A 6,971-nucleotide genomic window follows, 5' to 3' on the forward strand; every position below is an offset into this window, starting at 1 on the left:
TTGCTCACAGGCAACACTAGCTTTGATATCCACTCCAGGTATCTAGTGAACACCCCTATGTTCTGGCCAGTGTTCTAGGCTTCACTCACTGCTCATTTTCGTCCAGGGTTTCTTTGGTTGCCCATCACTGGGTCATTCCTCCAACTTTTATATAACTTTAGCAATGCCATGAAAGATATGTTGTAACTTATCTCAGAGGTAGTTGTATTCTAGTGAAAGAATTTTATAAAGAATTCTCTATACTAATAAAGGTAGAAATCCTATTAATTTAATTTGATAATATCCCAAATATAATATTGTCACCTGCAAATAATCCACTTTAAAACAAAGCAAAATTAGTTATCAACATGAATACTTGACCCATATTTGAAATAATTATATCAGAATGTTTCAGTGAGACATGATCTCTACACATATAATGATATCCATAGGAAGTCCTAGAATAATCCATTCCTGTCTAAAATTTTAAAATGCATTAGCGGGGTGCCTGGGCTCAGTTGGTTAAGTGTCTGACTCTTGTTTCTGTTCAGTTCATGATCTCATGGTCATGAGATCAAGCTCCACACTGGACTCCATGCTGGGCATGGAGCCTGCTTAAGATTCTCTCTCTTCCTCTGCCCACCACCCCTGCATGCATGCACTCTCTTTCTCTCTAAAATAAATAAATCTTTAAAAGTGTATTGGTGCTTTGAAATAGCATAATGAGGAGTATCTTCATAGCTCAAAATAAAATATAAAACTGGTAATTGGAAACATGTATAAGCAGCTTGTTTGCCTTCTCTGAAAAAGGATTTTTCTCCTCTATTCAAATCTATCTCAGAATCAGGGTATGGAATCTAAGAGGAAATGATAAAAGTGACAGTAAAATAAACTCCTAATAGATTTATTTTTTCCTAGATAATTCAAAATTATTTAGCACCCCCTATATTTTAAAGCTTCATTACATCTGGGGTATTGAGGTTGACATTTGTATATGTGTGGGAGGAATGAAAAATGCAGGTAGTTTTGGAAAGAAACATGCTTCAATAACATAGCCCACATGATATTCAGAGCTTTTATTCTTAAAGTCAGATACATTGAGATATAATTCACATATAGAAAAATTCACCTTCAGTTCTATGAATTTTGCCATATATATATATATATATATATATATATCAAATACAAATATATGCAATCATGTAACCACCACCCAATAAGAGTAATTCCATCTTCCCCCCAAAAAACTTGTGGGCCTTTGTTGTCAACCCTGTCCTTAACCACAGTCTATTGCAACCACTGATCTGTTTTTTGTCCTTATAGTTTTGCCTTTGTACCTTTTAGCTATTTTAAACATTATTTGTCTATTAGAAATGTTTATTGGACACCTACCACAGTAAAGTCATCATTATCTACAAAAGTCTGTTAATATTCAACATTCATTTCTCGTCAGATTTGAATGTTGTTCTGAACAAAATAAACATCAATTTATGAAATAGCCACATGCCATATGCAAATTTCTCCCATAATTACTACATTTTTTTGGCTTTAAATGTCTAAAAATGGGGACAGTTATTGGTGGGAAGTGAAGTCGAGCTTGGTCCACATTAAGATTTGTTAATCAGTGAGTGCTTATAATCAGTTTCTGGAACTGACATTGACTTTCATAAACAATGCTTTTAGAGCTGCTTTGACCACAGATTTCATCTGCAGTCTGTGCTGGAGGAGTTGAATATTCTAGCAAATCCCTACTGATTATGCAACCATGCTTCTAGTCCTCAGCTGACTGATGTAGGTGAAATTGGCTGGAACCGATTCATACAATCCACAGAGAAAAAAAAATAACTCCAGAGTGTTGATGCATATGATACTCCAAGTTAAACCTTTTCAAAATCAGAAGTGAAAATAGGCCAAATTGTTGTGTTTCTCTTGAGCTTTCCTTTAGAAAGATTCCAGTTTTGCAAAATGGCTGTTTACTTTTTGGCACAGAGTCTCTCATGTGAATTTGATGAACCTTTATTTTTGTCAATAAATTACAATAAGCTGGTAGTAGTCTTTCCCCTGTACTTAGGAAGTATGAATATAGGCAATTCCTTTCAGTTTTCTCCTTGAATAACAGTTCTTTCTTATTTTAAACTATGGTTATTCAGAATAAATCAAATAAGAAGAGTTGAAATATGATTAAATTATCCTTATAGTCAAGGAAGTACTCAATCAAATTATTCAAATTCCTATTGTGTCATTTTACTACCAAATATATTTTCTCATCCACATAAATGTGAGTTAATATTCAAACCACTTCTGACTTGAATGTATCTGACTTCACTCTATCCCAAATAAAGGAAAACAAAGTTTTAAAGCTCTTTTGTCAAGTATCTACATTCTCCTATTGCCAAGCCAAACTATCTATTGTCAGATAGCAACCAATGAATCTAAATAACTCTTAAGCTTTTGAAGTGAATATACGCATAGTTTTCTCATCTCTCCACTTCCATAAAATAACAATATTCTTGAAGTTAGAGATAATGCTTATGTTTATCTGCCACTGTCCTCAAAGTTATTCCAAGCACATAAGTATCTAATATTAGACAATATTTAATTAAAATTTGCACAGAGACAAGTAGAAATCAAATATTCTAGTTGAAGCCTGGGGGAGGGGAGAAACTTCATGGAGCTGTTGAACTAAGCAACTCATTGACAAATTCGTTTTACATGTGAAGGCAGCATCTCTTCTAAAAAGCCTTATCTCACTCCCATTCTAGGCTAGTCTCTTATACAAGGTGGTGTAATAATCTTTTAATTTAGCTACTTCATTCACTAAACTGAAAATTCCTTTAGATTATGAATATGTGGTTTAATTATTTTTTGGAGTCCTTCATGTAGAAGAATCTACTAAATGATAAATAAATACATGTTGAAAACATTTTCTTTATGCTATAGTATACTGTAAAGAAAGAAGCTACTTAAATATGCAAGATAAGTAAAATCTATGATTCCAGGTATACAAATTAGAAATACTGACTTAAACTGGGTTCATGATGTTACTAAGAACTTAGGGCATCAAAAGTGGAGTGTACAGCAAATGTGCTTGGTTTGTCTATAGAGACTAGACTCTAGTGAACTTCTCCCAAATGTTTGGCTTGTGTCAAACTGTGGAGATGGCAAGAGACAGGTAAGTTTGGTTCCTTGTGCTTTTGGTGTCATATCCATTGAACTGCCAAATTCAATGCCATGAAGTTTTTCTCCTATGTTGTCTTCTAAAAATTTTATAGTTTTAGCTCTTAAACTTCAAGTTTTTGATCCTTTTTCTGTTAATTTTATTGTGTGATGCAAAGTATGGGTTTTTTGACATGTGGATATCAAGTTTTTCCAACACCATTGTGGATAAAAACCATGTCCTTTCCCCATTAATGGTTTTGGCATCCTTGTTAAAAGGCATTTGACCATGTATGTGAGGGTTTATTTGTGGGCTTTCTATTCTAGTCCATTCATCTGTATGTCTACCTTTATATCAGTATCACAGTTTTGATGACCAAAACTCTGCAGCAAGCTTTGAAATCACAAAGTGTGAAATCTCCAGCTTTGTTCTTTTTCAAGATCATTTTGCCTCTTTGAAATCCCTTGAGATTCCTTATGAATTTTAGGTGTCTTTCTAAAAAGTCATCACCAAACCCAAGATCATCTAGATTTTCTCCTGTGTTGTCTTCTAGGAATTTTGTAGTTTTTTGTTTGTTTGTTTGTTTTAGGAAATAGAAGTGTATAGTTTATTAAATACACCATAAGGGAGCATCGGGCAGGATAGCAGAGAGACTGTCTGCCAGAATTTTATAGTTTTTATTTTTATATTTGGGTCTGTAATCCTTTTGAGGTAATTTTTGTGAAGAATATAAGGTTTGCATCTAGATTCATTTTTTTTATATGTTGCTGTCCAGTTGTTTCAGCATCATGTGTAGAAAGACTATCTTTTCTTTTTTTTAAAATTTTATTATGTTATGTTAATCACCATACATTACATCATTAGTTTTTTATGTCGTATTCCATGATTCATTGTTTGCATATAACACCCAGTCTATCTTTTCTTTATTGTAATGAATTGTTCCTTTGTCAATTCATAAGTAATTTTAAGGGGATATTTTTAGACCATAATCCTTGCCCCAACAAGCTTTTATCCAGTGGTTTTAATATACTTTGTTGGTTGTGACCTCCATTAATTTGTTATATTGATGACTACTAAATTAACCCGATTTTCATTGCTATTTTCATACATCAAAACTTAATGGAGTAAGTTAACTCTATAATATTTTTAAGGCTCATTATGTTAAAAATAAATGATGTATCTGTGAAAATTAATAAAAGGAAACCTCACTAAAAGAAGTCAGGAGGCCAGAAGGGGGGAGCTTTCATGCCGTACCATCAATTACAGGAAGGATTGTCAATTATATGCCTCAACAGAATAATCCTCAATAGGAAAGAATCATCAATTTCAGACCCCAACAGGAAAAGATGTACATTGCATCTTCTACAAGAAATTGACTACCCCAGCAATTCAGGAGAGACACCCTCATCAGCTTGAGCTCTTCCTGTTCTCCAGTGAAATTTCCTTCCAAACAACCCCTCCCAACTTTCTGTTTCTTCTCCATAAAATAACATTCTTTTGCTTTATTTGTTGCACTAGCCTATGGTTTTTGCTGTAACTTTCTTGTCCTGAATTGCAATTCCCTGATATTCCTGAAGGAACTGTTTTATTGGTAATATAACTGACTTTTATTTTTAAGATCAGCATATTCAAAGTTGGGATATTACAAGAATATGCAAAGAAATTCTTAAGCCAAGGAATAACTTTAGTCAACATATAAAGATCCACCATAAATGCATTTGTTTTTCATTTTAAAGAAGCATTTAACTACTTCTCATATTTGGTATAAAGGGTCTTATAAATATTTTTCTTTTAATGTCTTACCATGATATAAAATGTCTGGTAGAGAGATAAAAGACATTGCACATGCTCTCAGGAAAATTAAAATTTGGTCTGAAACAGATGATTTTAATATAGCATGAAGGATGTTACCCAGTAATCAACAAGTGCTATAAGAAGTTATTCACTGAGCATGGATTTTGAATTATTTTTTTCTAATGTAATCAACCTCAGGTAACACACAAATAATTTAATAAACTTCTTAGAAAACATGACCAAACTGTTCTTCTAAATACAATTTCTTTATTTATAAGTGTGAAAATTCTCTAAGAGCATAGGTAGAAACCCAGAGGTCTTAGTTCCCTACCTAGAGTTATTAGTTTCCTCTTTTATAATTATATAAACATTCTTTTAACTTTTTACAATTTTAAAAGTAAAATTGTTTTTCTCACTATTTTAAAGGGATATGACTGTGTTCAAAACTAGTAATCTAAACTAAAACTACTACTCAAAGACTTTGTCCTCCTCAAAGTATAATAATTGTGATTTTTAACTCTAAGCATGTCCCTCTACTTTCACATATTTATTTACCACCCAGGACTCTCAATTTTTAGTCTGTTCTTTGGCCAACTACTCTGAAGGCTTTCATTTTTGGTGAGGAGGGAGTTGGTGTCCTTGTTCACAGAAGCTGCAGCTTCTTTTGGCTTCTGGGAAACAATAATACTGCCTGGCAGTTTGTGATGACAATTAGATGAGGTAATGCATGTCCAGTGTTTACCGCAATACTTAGCATATATAAGGTGATCAATCAATTCTAGTAATTTTTATAAAATCCAAAGTTTTTTTTTTTTTTAAAGATTTTATCTATTTATTTGACAGAGAGAGACAAAGCCAGAGAAGGAACACAAGCAGGGGGAGTGGGAGAGGGGGAAGCAGGCTTCCCGCCGAGCAGGGAGCCCCGCCGGGCTCAATCCCAGGACCCTGGGACCATGACCTGAGCCGAAGGCAGACGCTTAACGACTGAGCCACCCAGGCGCCCCTAAAATCCAAAGTTTTATCAAAATATTCTAACTTCTAATAACTGGACTCTGCCTGGTCCTCCAACCTTCTCATTGTTTCCTACCCTTCCTCTCAATACTTAGAGCTCCAAACATAATGAAATTCTTGCAGATAAATATGCTTACCAGTTTAAAAGATGAGCATGTGCAAAATCCCTGTTCTTCCTTCAAGGTTTAAATCTAACATCATTCCCTTGGGAAACATTCCTAGATTGCTTCTAGGTAGAGTTGGCTGTTATCACCTGTGTGTCTCCAAAATTCACTATATATCCTTATCACAGCACCTAAGTCACTGTGTATGGAAAGTACTTTTGTGAGTCTGATTCCCACTCTCAAGAGTTAGCTCCTTGAGAGAGCAGAACCATATCTATGGCACTCTGCACAGGATAGTGACTGGTAAATAGCTGGTATTCAAAGAATGTTTGATGAAGTATTTATAAGAGCTTCAAAATATTATATCATGCATATAGATGATCGGTCAAAAAAATGTGTTATAATGAAGAAGAGTCCTCAGGATACAGTAATTATGGGTAAGGAATAAGAAGCTTGGTGCAGGAAATATTATAAAAAGGAATTTCAGGTTCTACATAAACATTGCCTACTTCAGAAATGAGATTTAGCCTTACCTTTTTTTGCTTAGGTAAGGGCTAGTGCAGATTTGAATGTTTGTCTCCCCAAAATTCATGTTAAAATCTTAATCCCTGAATAGATAGTATTAGGAGGTAGAGCTTTTGAGAGGTAGGTACTTAGCACATGAGGGTAGAGTCTTCATGAGTGAAGTTGGTGTTCTTGTAAAAGGACCTCATAGAGATCCCTTGCCTATTCCACAATGTGAGGACACAGCAAAAATATGCCAACTATCAACTAGGAAAAGGGCCCTCACCCAGCTATGCTGGCACCCCAACTTTGGACTTCCCAGTGTCCAGACTATGAGAAAATAAATTTCTATTGTTTTCTATTGTTTATAAGTTTCCCAACTTGTGTTATTTGTTATAGCAGCTCAAATTTACTAAGACAGA

This window comes from Leptonychotes weddellii, chromosome 4, assembly GCF_054177405.1.
Source record: "Leptonychotes weddellii isolate Sample4059 chromosome 4, ASM5417740v2, whole genome shotgun sequence".
Lineage (NCBI taxonomy): Eukaryota > Metazoa > Chordata > Mammalia > Carnivora > Phocidae > Leptonychotes > Leptonychotes weddellii.